At 45.9% G+C, this 19357-nt stretch overlaps 17 non-coding genes across 17 annotated transcripts; all 17 read right to left on the bottom strand.

Moving 5' to 3' along the window:
- Nucleotides 1–418: 418 nt before the first annotated feature.
- On the bottom strand, nt 419–490 carry trnae-cuc (transfer RNA glutamic acid (anticodon CUC)). Its single transcript has one exon. It is a non-coding gene; the product is annotated as a tRNA-Glu (tRNA).
- Nucleotides 491–1406: 916 nt separating this feature from the next.
- On the bottom strand, nt 1407–1479 carry trnaf-gaa (transfer RNA phenylalanine (anticodon GAA)). Its single transcript has one exon. It is a non-coding gene; the product is annotated as a tRNA-Phe (tRNA).
- A 1203-nt stretch (nt 1480–2682) lies between these two features.
- On the bottom strand, nt 2683–2754 carry trnae-cuc (transfer RNA glutamic acid (anticodon CUC)). Its single transcript has one exon. It is a non-coding gene; the product is annotated as a tRNA-Glu (tRNA).
- A 917-nt stretch (nt 2755–3671) lies between these two features.
- trnaf-gaa (transfer RNA phenylalanine (anticodon GAA)) lies at nt 3672–3744 on the bottom strand. The gene has a single exon. It is a non-coding gene; the product is annotated as a tRNA-Phe (tRNA).
- Nucleotides 3745–4946: 1202 nt separating this feature from the next.
- On the bottom strand, nt 4947–5018 carry trnae-cuc (transfer RNA glutamic acid (anticodon CUC)). The gene has a single exon. It is a non-coding gene; the product is annotated as a tRNA-Glu (tRNA).
- A 916-nt stretch (nt 5019–5934) lies between these two features.
- On the bottom strand, nt 5935–6007 carry trnaf-gaa (transfer RNA phenylalanine (anticodon GAA)). Its single transcript has one exon. It is a non-coding gene; the product is annotated as a tRNA-Phe (tRNA).
- A 1177-nt stretch (nt 6008–7184) lies between these two features.
- trnae-cuc (transfer RNA glutamic acid (anticodon CUC)) lies at nt 7185–7256 on the bottom strand. Its single transcript has one exon. It is a non-coding gene; the product is annotated as a tRNA-Glu (tRNA).
- Nucleotides 7257–8172: 916 nt separating this feature from the next.
- Nucleotides 8173–8245, bottom strand: trnaf-gaa (transfer RNA phenylalanine (anticodon GAA)). The gene has a single exon. It is a non-coding gene; the product is annotated as a tRNA-Phe (tRNA).
- A 1195-nt stretch (nt 8246–9440) lies between these two features.
- trnae-cuc (transfer RNA glutamic acid (anticodon CUC)) lies at nt 9441–9512 on the bottom strand. Its single transcript has one exon. It is a non-coding gene; the product is annotated as a tRNA-Glu (tRNA).
- A 916-nt stretch (nt 9513–10428) lies between these two features.
- trnaf-gaa (transfer RNA phenylalanine (anticodon GAA)) lies at nt 10429–10501 on the bottom strand. The gene has a single exon. It is a non-coding gene; the product is annotated as a tRNA-Phe (tRNA).
- A 1203-nt stretch (nt 10502–11704) lies between these two features.
- trnae-uuc (transfer RNA glutamic acid (anticodon UUC)) lies at nt 11705–11776 on the bottom strand. The gene has a single exon. It is a non-coding gene; the product is annotated as a tRNA-Glu (tRNA).
- A 916-nt stretch (nt 11777–12692) lies between these two features.
- Nucleotides 12693–12765, bottom strand: trnaf-gaa (transfer RNA phenylalanine (anticodon GAA)). Its single transcript has one exon. It is a non-coding gene; the product is annotated as a tRNA-Phe (tRNA).
- Nucleotides 12766–13942: 1177 nt separating this feature from the next.
- On the bottom strand, nt 13943–14014 carry trnae-cuc (transfer RNA glutamic acid (anticodon CUC)). Its single transcript has one exon. It is a non-coding gene; the product is annotated as a tRNA-Glu (tRNA).
- Nucleotides 14015–14930: 916 nt separating this feature from the next.
- On the bottom strand, nt 14931–15003 carry trnaf-gaa (transfer RNA phenylalanine (anticodon GAA)). The gene has a single exon. It is a non-coding gene; the product is annotated as a tRNA-Phe (tRNA).
- A 1201-nt stretch (nt 15004–16204) lies between these two features.
- Nucleotides 16205–16276, bottom strand: trnae-cuc (transfer RNA glutamic acid (anticodon CUC)). Its single transcript has one exon. It is a non-coding gene; the product is annotated as a tRNA-Glu (tRNA).
- A 916-nt stretch (nt 16277–17192) lies between these two features.
- trnaf-gaa (transfer RNA phenylalanine (anticodon GAA)) lies at nt 17193–17265 on the bottom strand. The gene has a single exon. It is a non-coding gene; the product is annotated as a tRNA-Phe (tRNA).
- A 1201-nt stretch (nt 17266–18466) lies between these two features.
- trnae-cuc (transfer RNA glutamic acid (anticodon CUC)) lies at nt 18467–18538 on the bottom strand. The gene has a single exon. It is a non-coding gene; the product is annotated as a tRNA-Glu (tRNA).
- Nucleotides 18539–19357: the final 819 nt, after the last annotated feature.

Raw genomic sequence — 19357 nt, 5'->3', positions numbered from 1 at the left:
TCTTGCAAATCGCCTGTGAACGCTAAACATTGACACGCAGTGAGCCAATGTGCAATATAGAAGGGGCCCAGGCCAAATGAATGCTCAAGGATAAGTGATCAATGCCCATGGTCCAGGCATTCCCTGATTCCAGTCTTGCACACTTTGCAAAGTTTAAAATGCTGAATATTTCCACAGTGGCAATGCTTTGATTGATGATAAGCTCGAGTGATGTGGCGCAAATAGGTACCTGGAAGACGAAAGAAAGCCATGATTGGCAAAATTTACGTTGTCTTTCAGCAATTGTAGTTCCACTTGTTGAGCGAGATCTTGTCATTTAGTGCAGACTTTAAAACAGAAGTGTCTGTTGTCTCACGACACGCTGCTGATGATTGGGGCAACAACAGCGAGGTGAGCTGCAAGCACCGCAAATACAATGTTCCCTGACCGGGAATCGAACCCGGGCCGCGGCGGTGAGAGCGCCGAATCCTAACCACTAGACCACCAGGGAAGCTGCTACAAACATCTGTACCAGCAAACAGACCAACCCAGTCTTTCCTCCTTGCTGTTTCGAAATTCTCATCACATTCGCGCCAGGGAAAACTGTTCGCAGCAAATGGCAGTTTTTGTGGAGAACACCAAAGACATGTCCGCGCAATCACAGCGTTAAGTGCGGCTAGGTATCCACTGAAATCCATTTCATTCTCTCCTTTTCCCGGGAATTTTCACTCTCGGTGCCGTGTGAACATTTCATTTGGTGTTTTTGTCCTGAACTGCAGCCTTTTGCCCATCAAGGGCGACAGAACCGTTCTGTCTGTCTGTTCTGCTTTTAAACATTGACGGGAACAGGTCTCCAGTGCATCGGTTCTCAGCAAAGCAAGAAACACGTTATAAACAGAAAGTTGTGCTCTGCACACCGTCGGCAAAGAAGCAATGGCTGTTTTTCCAAATAATTCCCATCCCTTGGGATTCCGTGTGGATTTGTTTCGTTATGAAGGTTTGATTGTAAAAGTTACTAAAAACCGAATAAAAATTATGAAAAATTGGCATGGCCCATACGGGGATCGGGCCCGCGCTCTTGGCTTTATTAATACCACGCCCTAAGCGACCGATTTAAGCGGCAACAAAATGCCCAAAGGCTGCGTGAAAGACCAGCCTGAGATGATTTTGTATCCGGCACACACTGGGTGATAGAGTTACTGCATAAAAATTGAACACATCGCATCGCTTAAACATTGTTCACTCTTCATATACAAAACTGGGCAGAGTATAAATAGAAAGTAACAGAAAAAGAGCGCTGAATGTAAAAAAAATCATGTCGAAAATTAGTATCGCGCAAACACTGAACAGCCCATCCCTCAAGCACTGTCTCGAGATCAAACCGACTGCTCCCCTTAAAATGAAGGAAACGCAAAATCACCAGGTATTGCAGAAACCCGGGATTGAACCAGGGATCTTTAAATCTTCAGTCTAACGCTCTCCCAACTGAGCTATTTCGGCCCGACAGAAAACGAAGCAAAACTTTCTCACACCTTTTTGAAATAAAACTTAAACCCCGGAAGGAATTGCCCCGCACACTCAGTCCTCATTTCGGGGCAATGGCTCCCAAACACATCTCGGAGCTCCGGATGTGTTCATGTAATGTATAATGATATTGAAAATCTTAATGCTCATGTTAATTTATCACTGCCCACGATCCAGGCACTCTCTTATTCCGGTATTGTGCACGTTGCTAAGTTGAAAATGTGCATTTTTCCGCACTGGCAATGAATTGACTGATAGCCGGGCTGTGACCAGCTCGGTTTGTTAGGGTGATGCCGCGCAAGAACGTACATGGAAGAATAATGATCATTGTGATTGTTCTCACACTGTACTTAAATGTTGGCAAACCGTACAGTGTCAATCAGCAATTGGAGTTCCATACGTTCATTTAATGTTCTGCTGAATTGTACATAAAGACACAAAGATTGCACACCAGGCTAGATCTCACAGTGTTGAAGACACAGTGAAATATACTGGAGAGTTTATAACTGTTTCAGAACATAACATGTCAGTAAAATTCCCCGTTCTGTTCTCGGCACCGATGGGTTGTGAAAGGGAGACGGGCCGACGTCCTATTGAGCCGCACTGACCCCTACCAAGGTGAAATTAAAGCAGGTTCAGTCCTCAGCAGTGATATGATGAAAAAGAGATAAGAGTCGCGAATCAAGGAGAGATTTAACGTTAGTGATGGTGTATCTCGGTTCGATCAAATACTCCAGGAATTCTCTGCCGGGAAATTCAGATCTTGCAAATCGCCTGTGAACGCTAAACGTTGACACGCAGTGAGCCAATGTGCAATATAGAAGAGGCCCAGGCCAAATGAATGCTCAAGGATAAGTTATCAGTGCCCCTGGTCCAGGCATTCCCAAATTCCAGTCTTGCACACTTTGCAAAGTTTAAAATGCTGAATATTTCCACAGTGGCAATGCTTTGATTGATGATAAGCTCGAGTGATGTGGAGCAAATAGGTACCTGGAAGACGAAAGAAAGCCATGATTGGCAAAATTTACGTTGTCTTTCAGCAATTGTAGTTCCACTTGTTGAGCGAGATCTTGTCATTTAGTGCAGACTTTAAAACAGAAGTGTCTGTTGTCTCACGACGCGCTGCTGATGATTGGGGCAACAACAGCGAGGTGAGCTGTAAGCACCGCAAATGCAATGTTTCCTGAGCGGGAATCGAACCCGGGCCGCGGCGGTGAGAGCGCCGAATCCTAACCACTAGACCACCAGGGAAGCTGCTGCAAATGTTTGTGCCAGCAATACAGACCAACCCAGTCTTTCCTCCTTGCTGTTTCGAAATTCTCATCATATTCGCGCCAGGGAAAGCTGTTCCCAGCAAATGGCAGTTTTTGTGGAGATCACCAAAGACATGTCCGCGCAATCACAGCGTTAAGTGCGGCTAGGCATCCACTGAAATCCATTTCATTCTCTCCTTTTTCCGGGAATTTTCGCTCTCGGTACCGTGTGAACATTTCATTTGGTGTTTTTGTCCGGAACTGCAGCCTTTTGCCCATCAAGGGCGACAGAACCGTTCTGTCTGTCTGTTCTGCTTTTAAACATTGACGGGAACAGGTCTCCAATTCATCGGTTCTCAGCAAAGCAAGAAACACGTTATAAACAGAAAGTTGTGCTCTGCCCACCGTCGGCAAAGAAGCAATGGCTGTTTTTCCAAATAATTCCCATCCCTTGGGATTCCGTGTGGATTTGTTTCGTTATGAAGGTTTGATTGTAAAAGTTACTAAAAACCGAATAAAAATTATGAAAAATTGGCATGGCCCATACGGGGATCGGGCCCGCGCTCTTGGCTTTATTAATACCACGCCCTAAGCGACCGATTTAAGCGGCAACAAAATGCCCTAAGGCTGCGTGAAAGCCCAGCCTGAGATGATTTTGTATCCGGCACACACTGGGTGATAGAGTTGCTGCATAAGAATTGAACACATCGCATCGCTTAAACATTGTTCACTCTTCATATACAAAACTGGGCAGAGTATAAATAGAAAGTAACAGAAAAAGAGCGCTGAATGTAAAAAAAATCATGTCGAAAATTAGTATCGCGCAAACACTGAACAGCCCATCCATCAAGCACTGTCTCGAGATCAAACCGGCTGCTCCCCTTAAAATGAAGGAAACGCAAAATCACCAGATATTGCAGAAACCAGAGATTGAACCAGGGATCTTTAAATCTTCAGTCTAACGCTCTCCCAACTGAGCTATTTCGGCCCGACATAAAACGAAGCAAAATTTTCTCACACCTTTTTGAAATAAAACTTAAACCTCGGAAGGAATTGCCCCGCACACTCAGTCCTCATTTCGGGGCAATGGCTCCCAAACACATCTCGGAGCTCCGGATGTGTTCATGTAATGTATAATGATATTAAAAATCTTAATGCTCATTTTAATTTATCACTGCCCACGATCCAGGCACTCTCTGATTCCGGTATTGTGCACATTGCTAAGTTGAAAATGTGCATTTTTCCGCACTGGCAATGAATTGACTGATAGTCGGGCTGTGACCAGCTCGGTTTGTTAGGGTGATGCCGCGCAAGAACGTACATGGAAGAATAATGATCATTGTGATTGTTCTCACACTGTACTTAAATGTTGGCAAACCGTACAGTGTCAATCAGCAATTGTAGTTCCATATGTTCATTTAATGTTCTGCTGAATTGTTCATATAGACACAAAGATTGCACACCAGGCTAGATCTCACAGTGTTGAAGACACAGTGAAATATACTGGAGAGTTTATAACTGTTTCAGAACATAACATGTCAGTAAAATTCCCCGCTCTGTTCTCGGCACCGATGGGTTGTGAAAGGGAGACGGGCCGAAGTCCTATTGAGCCGCACTGACCCCGACCAAGGTGAAATTAAAGCAGGTTCAGTCCTTAGCAGTGATATGATGAAGAGAGATAAGAGTCGCGAATCAAGGAGAGATTTAACGTCAGTGATGGTGAATCTCGGTTCGATCAAAAACTCCAGGAATTCTCTGCCGGGAAATTCAGATCTTGCAAATCGCCTGTGAACGCTAAACATTAACACGCAGTGAGCCAATGTGCAATATAGAAGGGGCCCAGGCCAAATGAATGCTCAAGGATAAGTGTTCAGTGCCCATGGTCCAGGCATTCCCTGATTCCAGTCTTGCACACTTTGTGAAGTTTAAAATGCTGAATATTTCCACAGTGGCAATGCTTTGATTGATGATAAGCTCGAGTGATGTGGCGCAAATAGGTACCTGGAAGACGAAAGAAAGCCATGATTGGCAAAATTTACGTTGTCTTTCAGCAATTGTAGTTCCACTTGTTGAGCGAGATCTTGTCATTTAGTGCAGACTTTAAAACAGAAGTGTCTGTTGTCTCACGACGCGCTGCTGATGATTGGGGAAACAACAGCGAGGTGAGCTGCAAGCACCGCAAATACAATGTTCCCTGACCGGGAATCGAACCCGGGCCGCGGCGGTGAGAGCGCCGAATCCTAACCACTAGACCACCAGGGAAGCTGCTGCAAACGTCTGTACCAGCAAACAGACCAACCCAGTCTTTCCTCCTTGCTGTTTCGAAATTCTCATCACATTCGCGCCAGGGAAAACTGTTCGCAGCAAATGGCAGTTTTTGTGGAGATCACCAAAGACATGTCCGCGCAATCACAGCGTTAAGTGCGGCTAGGCATCCACTGAAATCCATTTCATTCTCTCCTTTTCCCGGGAATTTTCACTCTCGGTACCGTGTGAACATTTCATTTGGTGTTTTTGTCCTGAACTGCAGCCTTTTACCCATCAAGGGCGACAGAACCGTTCTGTCTGTCTGTTCTGCTTTTAAACATTGACGGGAACAGGTCTCCAGTGCATCGGTTCTCAGCAAAGCAAGAAACACGTTATAAACAGAAAGTTGTGCTCTGCACACCTTCGGCAAAGAAGCAATGGCTGTTAATCCAAATAATTCCCATCCCTTGGGATTCCGTGTGGATTTGTTTCGTTATGAAGGTTTGATTGTAAAAGTTACTAAAAACCTAATAAAAATTATGAAAAATTGGGATGGCCCATACGGGGATCGGGCCCGCGCTCTTGGCTTTATTAATACCACGCCCTAAGCGACCGATTTAAGCGGCAACAAAATGCCCGAAGTCTGCGTGAAAGCCCAGCCTGAGATGATTTTGTATCCGGCACACACTGGGTGATAGAGTTACTGCATAACAATTGAACACATCGCATCGCTTAAACATTGTTCACTCTTCATATACAAAACTGGGCAGAGTATAAATAGAAAGTAACAGAAAAAGAGCGCTGAATCTAAAAAAAATCATGTCGAAAATTAGTATCACGCAAATGCTGAACAGCCCATCCATCAAGCACTGTCTCGATATCAAACCAGCGACTCCCCTTAAAATGAAGGAAACGCAAAATGACCAGATATTGCCGAAACCCGGGATTCAACCAGGGAGCTTTAGATCTTCAGTCTAACGCTCTCCCAACTGAGCTATTTCAGCTCGACAGAAAACGAAGCAATACTTTCTCACACCTTTTTGAAAGAAAACTTAAACCCCGGAAGGAATTGCCCCGCACACTCAGTCCTCATTTCGGGGCAATGGCTCCCAAACACATCTCGGAGCTCCGGATGTGTTCATGTAATGTATAATGATATTGAAAATCTTAATGCTCATGTTAATTTATCACTGCCCACGATCCAGGCACTCTCTGATTCCGGTATTGTGCAAGTTGCTAAGTTGAAAATGTGCATTTTTCCGAACTGGCAATGAATTGACTGATAGCCGGGCTGTGATCAGCACGATTTGTTAGGGTGATTCCGCGCAAGAACGAACATGGAAGAATAATGATCATTGTGATTGTTCTCACACTGCACTTAAATTTTGGCAAACCGTACAGTGTCAATCAGCAATTGTAGTTCCATATGTTCATTTAATGTTCTGCTCAAGTGTTCATAAAGACACAAAGATTGCACACCAGGCTAGATCTCACAGTGTTGAAGACACAGTGAAATATACTGGAGAGTTTATAACTGTTTCAGAACATAACATGTCAGTAAAATTCCCCGTTCTGTTCTCGGCACCGATGGGTTGTGAAAGGGAGACGGGCCGACGTCCTATTGAGCCGCACTGACCCCGAGCCAAGGTGAAATTAAAGCAGGTTCAGTCCTTAGCAGTGATATGATGAAGAGAGATAAGAGTCGCGAATCAAGGAGAGATTTAACGTTAGTGATGGTGAATCTCGGTTCGATCAAATACTCCAGGAATTCTCTGCCGGGAAATTCAGATCTTGCAAATCGCCTGTGAACGCTAAACATTGACACGCAGTGAGCCAATGTGCAATATAGAAGGGGCCCAGGCCAAATGAATGCTCAAGGATAAGTTATCAGTGCCCATGGTCCAGGCATTCCCTGATTCCAGTCTTGCACACTTTGCAAAGTTTAAAATGCTGAATATTTCCACAGTGGCAATGCTTTGATTGATGATAAGCTCGAATGATGAAAGAAAGCCATGATTGGCAAAATTTACGTTGTCTTTCAGCAATTGTAGTTCCACTTGTTGAGCGAGATCTTGTCATTTAGTGCAGACTTTAAAACAGAAGTGTCTGTTGTCTCACGACGCGCTGCTGATGATTGGGGCAACAACAGCGAGGTGAGCTGCAAGCACCGCAAATACAATGTTCCCTGACCGGGAATCGAACCCGGGCCGCGGCGGTGAGAGCGCCGAATCCTAACCACTAGACCACCAGGGAAGCTGCTGCAAACGTCTGTGCCAGCAAACAGACCAACCCAGTCTTTCCTCCTTGCTGTTTCGAAATTCTCATCACATTCGCGTCAGGGAAAACTGTTCGCAGCAAATGGCAGTTTTTGTGGAGAACACCAAAGACATGTCCGCGCAATCACAGCGTTAAGTGCGGCTAGGCATCCACTGAAATCCATTTCATTCTCTCCTTTTCCCGGGAATTTTCACTCTCGGTACCGTGTGAACATTTCATTTGGTGTTTTTGTCCTGAACTGCAGCCTTTTACCCATCAAGGGCGACAGAACCGTTCTCTCTGTCTGTTCTGCTTTTAAACATTGACGGGAACAGGTCTCCAGTGCATCGGTTCTCAGCAAAGCAAGAAACACGTTATAAACAGAAAGTTGTGCTCTGCACACCTTCGGCAAAGAAGCATTGGCTGTTATTCCAAATAATTCCCATCCCTTGGGATTCCGTGTGGATTTGTTTCGTTATGAAGGTTTGATTGTAAAAGTTACTAAAAACCGAATAAAAGTTATGAAAAATTGGGATGGCCCATACGGGGATCGGGCCCGCGCTCTTGGCTTTATTAATACCACGCCCTAAGCGACCGATTTAACCGGCAACAAAATTCCCTCGGGCAGCGTGAAAGCCCAGACTGAGATGATTTTGTATCCGGCACACACTGGGTGATAGAGTTACTGCATAAGAATTGAACACATCGCATCGCTTAAACATTGTTCACTCTTCATATACAAAACTGGGCAGAGTATAAATAGAAAGTAACAGAAAAAGAGCGCTGAATCTAAAAAAATTCATGTCGAAAATTAGTATCACGCAAACGCTGAACAGCCCATCCCTCAAGCACTGTCTCGATATCAAACCGGCGACTACCCTTAAAATGAAGGAAATGCAAAATCACCAGATATTGCAGAAACCCAGGATTGAACCAGGGATCTTTAGATCTTCAGTCTAACGCTCTCCCAACTGAGCTACTTCGGCCCGAGAGGAAACGAAGCAAAATTTTCTCACACCTTTTTGAAATAAAACTTAAACCCCGGAAGGAATTGCCCCGCACACTCAGTCCTCATTTCGGGGCAATGGCTCCCAAACACATCTCGGAGCTCCGGATGTGTTCATGTAATGTATAATGATATTGAAAATCTTAATGCTCATGTTAATTTATCACTGCCCACGATCCAGGCACTCTCTGATTCCGGTATTGTGCAAGTTGCTAAGTTGAAAATGTGCATTTTTCCGCACTGGCAATGAATTGACTGATAGCCGCGATGTGATCAGCACGATTTGTTAGGGTGATGCCGCGCAAGAAGGTACATGGAAGAATAATGATCATTGTGATTGTTCTCACACTGTACTTAAATGTTGGCAAACCGTACAGTGTCAATCAGCAATTGGAGTTCCATATGTTCATTTAATGTTCTGCTGAATTGTTCATAAAGACACAAAGATTGCACACCAGGCTAGATCTCACAGTGTTGAAGACACAGTGAAATATACTGGAGAGTTTATAACTGTTTCAGAAAATAACATGTCAGTAAAATTCCCCGTTCTGTTCTCGGCACCGAAGGGAGGGAGACGGGCCGAAGTCCTATTGAGCCGCACTGACCCCGACCAAGGTGAAATTAAAGCAGGTTCAGTCCTTAGCAGTGATATGATGAAGAGAGATAAGAGTCGCGAATCAAGGAGAGATTTAACGTTAGTGATGGTGAATCTCGGTTCGATCAAATATTCCAGGAATTCTCTGCCGGGAAATTCAGATCTTGCAAATCGCCTGTGAACGCTAAACATTGACACGCAGTGAGCCAATGTGCAATATAGAAGGGGCCCAGGCCAAATGAATGCTCAAGGATAAGTGAACAATGCCCATGGTCCAGGCATTCCCTGATTCCAGTCTTGCACACTTTGCAAAGTTTAAAATGCTGAATATTTGCACAGTGGCAATGCTTTGATTGATGATAAGCTCGAGTGATGTGGCGCAAATAGGTACCTGGAAGACGAAAGAAAGCCATGATTGGCAAAATTTACGTTGTCTTTCAGCAATTGTCGTTCCACTTGTTGAGCGAGATCTTGTCATTTAGTGCAGACTTTAAAACAGAAGTGTCTGTTGTCTGACGACGCGCTGCTGATGATTGGGGCAACAACAGCGAGGTGAGCTGCAAGCACCGCAAATACAATGTTCCCTGACCGGGAATCGAACCCGGGCCGCGGCGGTGAGAGCGCCGAATCTTAACCACTAGACCACCAGGGAAGCTGCTGCAAACGTCTGTACCAGCAAACAGACCAACCCAGTCTTTACTCCTTGCTGTTTCGAAATTCTCATCACATTCGCGCCAGGGAAAACTGTTCGCAGCAAATGGCAGTTTTTGTGGAGATCACCAAAGACATGTCCGCGCAATCACAGCGTTAAGTGCGGCTAGGCATCCACTGAAATCCATTTCATTCTCTCCTTTTCCCGGGAATTTTCACTCTCGGTGCCGTGTGAACATTTCATTTGGTGTTTTTGTCCGGAACTGCAGCCTTTTGCCCATCAAGGGCGACAGAACCGTTCTGTCTGTCTGTTCTGCTTTTAAACATTGACGGGAACAGGTCTCCAGTTCATCGGTTCTCAGCAAAGCAAGAAACACGTTATAAACAGAAAGTTGTGCTCTGCACACCGTCGGCAAAGAAGCAATGGCTGTTATTCCAAATAATTCCCATCCCTTGGGATTCCGTGTGGATTTGTTTCGTTATGAAGGTTTGATTGTAAAAGTTACTAAAAACCTAATAAAAATTATGAAAAATTGGGATGGCCCATACGGGGATCGGGCCCGCGCTCTTGGCTTTATTAATACCACGCCCTAAGCGACCGATTTAACCGGCAACAAAATGCCCAAAGGCTGCGTGAAAGACCAGCCTGAGATGATTTTGTATCCGGCACACACTGGGTGATAGAGTTGCTGCATAAGAATTGAACACATCGCATCGCTTAAACATTGTTCACTCTTCATATACAAAACTGGGCAGAGTATAAATAGAAAGTAACAGAAAAAGAGCGCTGAATGTAAAAAAAATCATGTCGAAAATTAGTATCGCGCAAACACTGAACAGCCCATCCCTCAAGCACTGTCTCGAGATCAAACCGACTGCTCCCCTTAAAATGAAGGAAACGCAAAATCACCAGGTATTGCAGAAACCCGGGATTGAACCAGGGATCTTTAGATCTTCAGTCTAACGCTCTCCCAACTGAGCTATTTCGGCCCGACAGAAAACGAAGCAAAACTTTCTCACACCTTTTTGAAATAAAACTTAAACCCCGGAAGGAATTGCCCCGCACACTCAGTCCTCATTTCGGGGCAATGGCTCCCAAACACATCTCGGAGCTCCGGATGTGTTCATGTAATGTATAATGATATTGAAAATCTTAATGTTCATGTTAATTTATCCCTGCCCACGATCCAGGCACTCTCTTATTCCGGTATTGTGCACGTTGCTAAGTTGAAAATGTGCATTTTTCCGCACTGGCAATGAATTGACTGATAGCCGGGCTGTGACCAGCTCGGTTTGTTAGGGTGATGCCGCGCAAGAACGTACATGGAAGAATAATGATCATTGTGATTGTTCTCACACTGTACTTAAATGTTGGCAAACCGTACAGTGTCAATCAGCAATTGGAGTTCCATACGTTCATTTAATGTTCTGCTGAATTGTACATAAAGACACAAAGATTGCACACCAGGCTAGATCTCACAGTGTTGAAGACACAGTGAAATATACTGGAGAGTTTATAACTGTTTCAGAACATAACATGTCAGTAAAATTCCCCGTTCTGTTCTCGGCACCGATGGGTTGTGAAAGGGAGACGGGCCGACGTCCTATTGAGCCGCACTGACCCCGAGCCAAGGTGAAATTAAAGCAGGTTCAGTCCTTAGCAGTGATATGATGAAGAGAGATAAGAGTCGCGAATCAAGGAGAGATTTAACGTTAATGATGGTGTATCTCGGTTCGATCAAATACTCCAGGAATTCTCTGCCGGGAAATTCAGATCTTGCAAATCGCCTGTGAACGCTAAACGTTGACACGCAGTGAGCCAATGTGCAATATAGAAGAGGCCCAGGCCAAATGAATGCTCAAGGATAAGTTATCAGTGCCCCTGGTCCAGGCATTCCCAAATTCCAGTCTTGCACACTTTGCAAAGTTTAAAATGCTGAATATTTCCACAGTGGCAATGCTTTGATTGATGATAAGCTCGAGTGATGTGGAGCAAATAGGTACCTGGAAGATGAAAGAAAGCCATGATTGGCAAAATTTACGTTGTCTTTCAGCAATTGTAGTTCCACTTGTTGAGCGATATCTTGTCATTTAGTGCAGACTTTAAAACAGAAGTGTCTGTTGTCTCACGACGCGCTGCTGATGATTGGGGCAACAACAGCGAGGTGAGCTGCAAGCACCGCAAATGCAATGTTTCCTGAGCGGGAATCGAACCCGGGCCGCGGCGGTGAAAGCGCCGAATCCTAACCACTAGACCACCAGGGAAGCTGCTGCAAATGTTTGTGCCAGCAAACAGACCAACCCAGTCTTTCCTCCTTGCTGTTTCGAAATTCTCATCATATTCGCGCCAGGGAAAGCTGTTCCCAGCAAATGGCAGTTTTTGTGGAGATCACCAAAGACATGTCCGCGCAATCACAGCGTTAAGTGCGGCTAGGTATCCACTGAAATCCATTTCATTCTCTCCTTTTTCCGGGAATTTTCGCTCTCGGTACCGTGTGAACATTTCATTTGGTGTTTTTGTCCGGAACTGCAGCCTTTTGCCCATCAAGGGCGACAGAACCGTTCTGTCTGTCTGTTCTGCTTTTAAACATTGACGGGAACAGGTCTCCAGTTCATCGGTTCTCAGCAAAGCAAGAAACACGTTATAAACAGAAAGTTGTGCTCTGCACACCGTCGGCAAAGAAGCAATGGCTGTTATTCCAAATAATTCCCATCCCTTGGGATTCCGTGTGGATTTGTTTCGTTATGAAGGTTTGATTGTAAAAGTTACTAAAAACCTAATAAAAATTATGAAAAATTGGGATGGCCCATACGGGGATCGGGCCCGCGCTCTTGGCTTTATTAATACCACGCCCTAAGCGACCGATTTAAGCGGCAACAAAATGCCCTAAGTCTGCGTGAAAGCCCAGCCTGAGATGATTTTGTATCCGGCACACACTGGGTGATAGAGTTACTGCATAAGAATTGAACACATCGCATCCCTTAAACATTTTTCACTCTTCATATACAAAACTGGGCAGAGTATAAATAGAAAGTAACAGAAAAAGAGCGCTGAATCTAAAAAAAATCATGTCGAAAATTAGTATCACGCAAATGCTGAACAGCCCATCCATCAAGCACTGTCTCGATATCAAACCAGCGACTCCCCTTAAAATGAAGGAAACGCAAAATGACCAGATATTGCCGAAACCCGGGATTCAACCAGGGAGCTTTAGATCTTCAGTCTAACGCTCTCCCAACTGAGCTATTTCAGCTCGACAGAAAACGAAGCAATACTTTCTCACACCTTTTTGAAAGAAAACTTAAACCCCGGAAGGAATTGCCCCGCACACTCAGTCCTCATTTCGGGGCAATGGCTCCCAAACACATCTCGGAGCTCCGGATGTGTTCATGTAATGTATAATGATATTGAAAATCTTAATGCTCATGTTAATTTATCACTGCCCACGATCCAGGCACTCTCTGATTCCGGTATTGTGCAAGTTGCTAAGTTGAAAATGTGCATTTTTCCGAACTGGCAATGAATTGACTGATAGCCGGGCTGTGATCAGCACGATTTGTTAGGGTGATTCCGCGCAAGAACGAACATGGAAGAATAATGATCATTGTGATTGTTCTCACACTGCACTTAAATTTTGGCAAACCGTACAGTGTCAATCAGCAATTGTAGTTCCATATGTTCATTTAATGTTCTGCTCAAGTGTTCATAAAGACACAAAGATTGCACACCAGGCTAGATCTCACAGTGTTGAAGACACAGTGAAATATACTGGAGAGTTTATAACTGTTTCAGAACATAACATGTCAGTAAAATTCCCCGTTCTGTTCTCGGCACCGATGGGTTGTGAAAGGGAGACGGGCCGACGTCCTATTGAGCCGCACTGACCCCGAGCCAAGGTGAAATTAAAGCAGGTTCAGTCCTTAGCAGTGATATGATGAAGAGAGATAAGAGTCGCGAATCAAGGAGAGATTTAACGTTAGTGATGGTGAATCTCGGTTCGATCAAATACTCCAGGAATTCTCTGCCGGGAAATTCAGATCTTGCAAATCGCCTGTGAACGCTAAACATTGACACGCAGTGAGCCAATGTGCAATATAGAAGGGGCCCAGGCCAAATGAATGCTCAAGGATAAGTTATCAGTGCCCATGGTCCAGGCATTCCCTGATTCCAGTCTTGCACACTTTGCAAAGTTTAAAATGCTGAATATTTCCACAGTGGCAATGCTTTGATTGATGATAAGCTCGAATGATGAAAGAAAGCCATGATTGGCAAAATTTACGTTGTCTTTCAGCAATTGTAGTTCCACTTGTTGAGCGAGATCTTGTCATTTAGTGCAGACTTTAAAACAGAAGTGTCTGTTGTCTCACGACGCGCTGCTGATGATTGGGGCAACAACAGCGAGGTGAGCTGCAAGCACCGCAAATACAATGTTCCCTGACCGGGAATCGAACCCGGGCCGCGGCGGTGAGAGCGCCGAATCCTAACCACTAGACCACCAGGGAAGCTGCTGCAAACGTCTGTGCCAGCAAACAGACCAACCCAGTCTTTCCTCCTTGCTGTTTCGAAATTCTCATCACATTCGCGTCAGGGAAAACTGTTCGCAGCAAATGGCAGTTTTTGTGGAGAACACCAAAGACATGTCCGCGCAATCACAGCGTTAAGTGCGGCTAGGCATCCACTGAAATCCATTTCATTCTCTCCTTTTCCCGGGAATTTTCACTCTCGGTGCCGTGTGAACATTTCATTTGGTGTTTTTGTCCTGAACTGCAGCCTTTTGCCCATCAAGGGCGACAGAACCGTTCTGTCTGTCTGTTCTGCTTTTAAACATTGACGGGAACAGGTCTCCAGTTCATCGGTTCTCAGCAAAGCAAAAAACACGTTTTAAACAGAAAGTTGTGCTCTGCACACCTTCGGCAAAGAAGCATTGGCTGTTATTCCAAATAATTCCCATCCCTTGGGATTCCGTGTGGATTTGTTTCGTTATGAAGGTTTGATTGTAAAAGTTACTAAAAACCGAATAAAAGTTATGAAAAATTGGGATGGCCCATACGGGGATCGGGCCCGCGCTCTTGGCTTTATTAATACCACGCCCTAAGCGACCGATTTAACCGGCAACAAAATTCCCTCGGGCAGCGTGAAAGTCCAGACTGAGATGATTTTGTATCCGGCACACACTGGGTGGTAGAGTTACTGCATCAGAATTGAACACATCGCATCCCTTGAACATTGCTCACTCTTCATATACAAAACTGTGCAGAGTATAAATAGAAAGTAACAGAAAAAGAGCGCTGAATCTAAAAAAAATAATGTCGAAAATTAGTATCACGCAAACACTGAACAGCCCATCCCTCAAGCACTGTCTCGATATCAAACCGGCGACTACCCTTAAAATGAATGAAACGCAAAATCACCAGATACTGCAGAAACCCGGGATTGAACCAGGGATCTTTAGATCTTCAGTCTAACGCTCTCCCAACTGAGCTATTTTGGCCCGACAGAGAACGAAGCAAAACTTTCTCACACCTTTTTGAAATAAACCTTAAACCCCGGAAGGAATTGCCCCGCACACTCAGTCCTCATTTCGGGGCACTGGCTCCCAAACACATCTCGGAGCTCCGGATGTGTTCATGTAATGTATAATGATATTGAAAATCTTAATGCTCATGTTAATTTATCACTGCCCACGATCCAGGCACTCTCTGATTCCGGTATTGTGCAAGTTGCTAAGTTGAAAATGTGCATTTTTCCGCACTGGCAATGAATTGACTGATAGCCGGGCTGTGATCAGCACGATTTGTTAGGGTGATTCCGCGCAAGAACGTACATGGAAGAATAATGATCATTGTGATTGTTCTCACACTGCACTTAAATGTTGGCAAACCGTACAGTGTCAATCAGCAATTGTAGTTCCATATGTTCATTTAATGTTCTGCTCAAGTGTTCATAAAGACACAAAGATTGCACACCAGGCTAGACCTCACAGTGTTGAAGACACAGTGAAATATACTGGAGAGTTTATAACTGTTCCAGAACATAACATGTCAGTAAAATTCCCCGTTCTGTTCTCGGCACCGATGGGTTGTGAAAGGGAGACGGGCCGAAGTCCTATTGAGCCGCACTGACCCCGAGCCAAGGTGAAATTAAAGCAGGTTCAGTCCTTAGCAGTGATATGAAAAAGAGAGATGAGTCGCGAATCAAGGAGAGATTTAACGTTAGTGATGGTGAATGTCGGTTCGATCAAATATTCCAGGAATTCTCTGCCGGGAAATTCAGATCTTGCAAATCGCCTGTGAACGCTAAACATTGACACGCAGTGAGCCAATGTGCAATATAGAAGGGGCCCAGGCCAAATGAATGCTCAAGGATAAGTTTTCAGTGCCCATGGTCCAGGCATTCCCAAATTCCAGTCTTGCACACTTTGCCAAGTTTAAAATGCTGAATATTTCCACAGTGGCAATGCTTTGACAGATGATAGGCTCGAGTGATGTGGCGCAAATAGGTACCTGGAAGACGAAAGAAAGCCATGATTGCCAAAATTTACGTTGTCTTTCAGCAATTGTCGTTCCACTTGTTGAGCGAGATCTTGTCATTTAGTGCAGACTTTAAAACAGAAGTGTCTGTTGTCTCACGACGCGCTGCTGATGATTGGGGCAACAACAGCGAGGTGAGCTGCAAGCACCGCAAATACAATGTTCCCTGACCGGGAATCGAACCCGGGCCGCGGCGGTGAGAGCGCCGAATCCTAACCACTAGACCACCAGGGAAGCTGCTGCAAACGTCTGTGCCAGCAAACAGACCAACCCAGTCTTTCCTCCTTGCTGTTTCGAAATTCTCATCACATTCGCGCCAGGGAAAACTGTTCGCAGCAAATGGCAGTTTTTGTGGAGATCACCAAAGACATGTCCGCGCAATCACAGCGTTAAGTGCGGCTAGGCATCCACTGAAATCCATTTCATTCTCTCCTTTTCCCGGGAATTTTCACTCTCGGTGCCGTGTGAACATTTCATTTGGTGTTTTTGTCCTGAACTGCAGCCTTTTACCCATCAAGGGCGACAGAACCGTTCTGTCTGTCTGTTCTGCTTTTAAACATTGACGGGAACAGGTCTCCAGTGCATCGGTTCTCAGCAAAGCAAGAAACACGTTATAAACAGAAAGTTGTGCTCTGCACACCGTCGGCAAAGAAGCAATGGCTGTTATTCCAAATAATTCCCATCCCTTGGGATTCCGTGTGGATTTGTTTCGTTATGAAGATTTGATTGTAAAAGTTACTAAAAACCGAATAAAAATTATGAAAAATTGGGATGGCCCATACGGGGCTCGGGCCCGCGCTCTTGGCTTTATTAATACCACGCCCTAAACGACCGATTTAACCGGCAACAAAATGCCCTAGGTCTGCGTGAAAGCCCAGCCTGAGATGATTTTGTATCCGGCACACACTGGGTCATAGAGTTACTGCAGAAGAATTGAACACATCGCATCGCTTAAACATTGTTCACTCTTCATATACAAAACTGGGCAGAGTATAAAGAGAAAGTAACAGAAAAAGAGCGCTGAATCTAAAAAAAATCACGTCGAAAATTAGTATCACGCAAACACTGAACAGCCCATCCCTCAAGCACTGTCTCGATATCAAACCGGCTGCTCCCCTTAAAATGAATGAAACGCAAAATCACCAGATATTGCAGAAACCCAGGATTGAACCAGGGATCTTTAGCTCTTCAGTCTAACGCTCTCCCAACTGAGCTATTTCGGCCCGACAGAGAACGAAGCAAAACTTTCTCACACCTTTTTGAAATAAACCTTAAACCCCGGAAGGAATTGCCCCGCACACTCAGTCCTCATTTCGGGGCACTGGCTCCCAAACACATCTCGGAGCTCCGGATGTGTTCATGTAATGTATAATGATATTGAAAATCTTAATGCTCATGTTAATTTATCACTGCCCACGATCCAGGCACTCTCTGATTCCGGTATTGTGCAAGTTGCTAAGTTGAAAATGTGCATTTTTCCGCACTGGCAATGAATTGACTGATAGCCGGGCTTTGATCAGCTCGGTTTGTTCGGGTGATGCCGCGCAAGAACGTACATGGAAGAATAATGATCATTGTGATTGTTCTCACACTGTACTTAAATGTTGGCAAACCGTACAGTGTCAATCAGCAATTGTAGTTCCATATGTTCATTTAATGTTCTGCTCAAGTGTTCATAAAGACACAAAGATTGCACACCAGGCTAGATCTCACAGTGTTGAAGACACAGTGAAATATACTGGAGAGTTTATAACTGTTCCAGAACATAACATGTCAGTAAAATTCCCCGTTCTGTTCTCGGCACTGATGGGTTGTGAAAGGGAGACGAGCCGAAGTCCTATTGAGCCGCACTGACCCCGAGCCAAGGTGAAATTAAAGCAGGTTCAGTCCTTAGCAGTGATATGATGAAGAGAGAAGAGTCGCGAATCAAGGAGAGATTTAACGTTGGTGATGGTGAATCTCGGTTCGATCAAAAACTCCAGGAATTCTCTGCCGGGAAATTCAGATCTTGGAAATCGCTTGTGAACGCTAAACATTGACACGCAGTGAGCCAATGTGCAATATAGGAGGGGCCCAGGCCAAATTAATGCTCAAGGATAAGTTTTCAGTGCCCATGGTCCAGGCATTCCCTGATTCCAGTCTTGCACACTTTGCAAAGTTTAAAATGCTGAATATTTCCACAGTGGCAATGCTTTGATTGATGATAAGCTCGAGTGATGTGGCGGAAATAGGTACCTGGAAGACGAAAGAAAGCCATGATTGGCAAAATTTACGTTGTCTTTCAGCAATTGTCGTTCCACTTGTTGAGCGAGATCTTGTCATTTAGTGCAGACTTTAAAACAGAAGTGTCTGTTGTCTCACGACGCGCTGCTGATGATTGGGGCAACAACAGCGAGGTGAGCTGCAAGCACCGCAAATACAATGTTCCCTGACCGGGAATCGAACCCGGGCCGCGGCGGTGAGAGCGCCGAATCCTAACCACTAGACCACCAGGGGGAGGGGAGAGCGTCCCGGGGGAGGGGAGCGTGTCTCAGGGGGAGGGGAGAGTGTCTCAGGGGGAGGGGAGAGTGTCTCGGGGGAAGGGGCGAGTGTCTCGGGGGGAGGGGAGAGTGTCTCAGGTGGAGGGGAGAGTGTCTCGGGGGGAGAGGAGAATGTCTCGGGGCGAGGAGAGAGTGTCTCAGGGGGAGCGGAGATTGTCCCGTGGAGAGGGGAGAGTGTCCCAGGGGGAGGGGAGAGTGTCCCGAGGAGAGGGGAGGGGAGAGTGTCCCGAGTGGAGGGGAGAGTGTCCCGGTGGGAGGGGAGCGTGTCCCGGGGGAAGGGAGAGTGTCCCGGGGGGAGGGGAGAGTTTCCCGAGGGGAGGGGAGAGTGTCTCAGGGGGAGGGGAGAGTGTCTCGGGGGGAGGGGAGAGTGTCTCGGGGGGAGGGGAGAGTGTCTTGGGGGGAGGGGAGAGTGTCTCGGGGGTAGGGGAGAGTTTCTCGGGGGGAGGGGACTGTGTACCGGCGGCAGGGGAGAGTGTCTCGGGGGGAGGGGTGAGTGTCCCGGGGGGAGGGGAGAGTGTCCCGGGGGAGGGGAGCGTGTCTCAGGGGGAGGGGAGAGTGTCTCAGGGGGTGGAGAGAGTGTCTCAGTTGGAGGGGAGAGTGTCTCGGGGGAAGGGGAGAGTGTCTCGGGGGGAGGGGAGAGTGTCCCGGGGGGAGGGGAGAGTGTCCCGGGGGGAGGGGAGAGTGTCTCGGGGGTAGGGGAGAGTGTGTCGGGGGGAGGGGAGTGTGTACCGGGGGCAGGGGAGTGTGTCTCGGGGGGAGGGGAGAGTGTCTCGGG

The sequence above is a fragment of the Pristiophorus japonicus genome, unplaced genomic scaffold (assembly GCF_044704955.1).
Source record: "Pristiophorus japonicus isolate sPriJap1 unplaced genomic scaffold, sPriJap1.hap1 HAP1_SCAFFOLD_718, whole genome shotgun sequence".
Lineage (NCBI taxonomy): Eukaryota > Metazoa > Chordata > Chondrichthyes > Pristiophoridae > Pristiophorus > Pristiophorus japonicus.
Note: the sequence above shows the minus strand (reverse complement) of the source record. Positions and strands in the feature narration are given on the sequence as shown.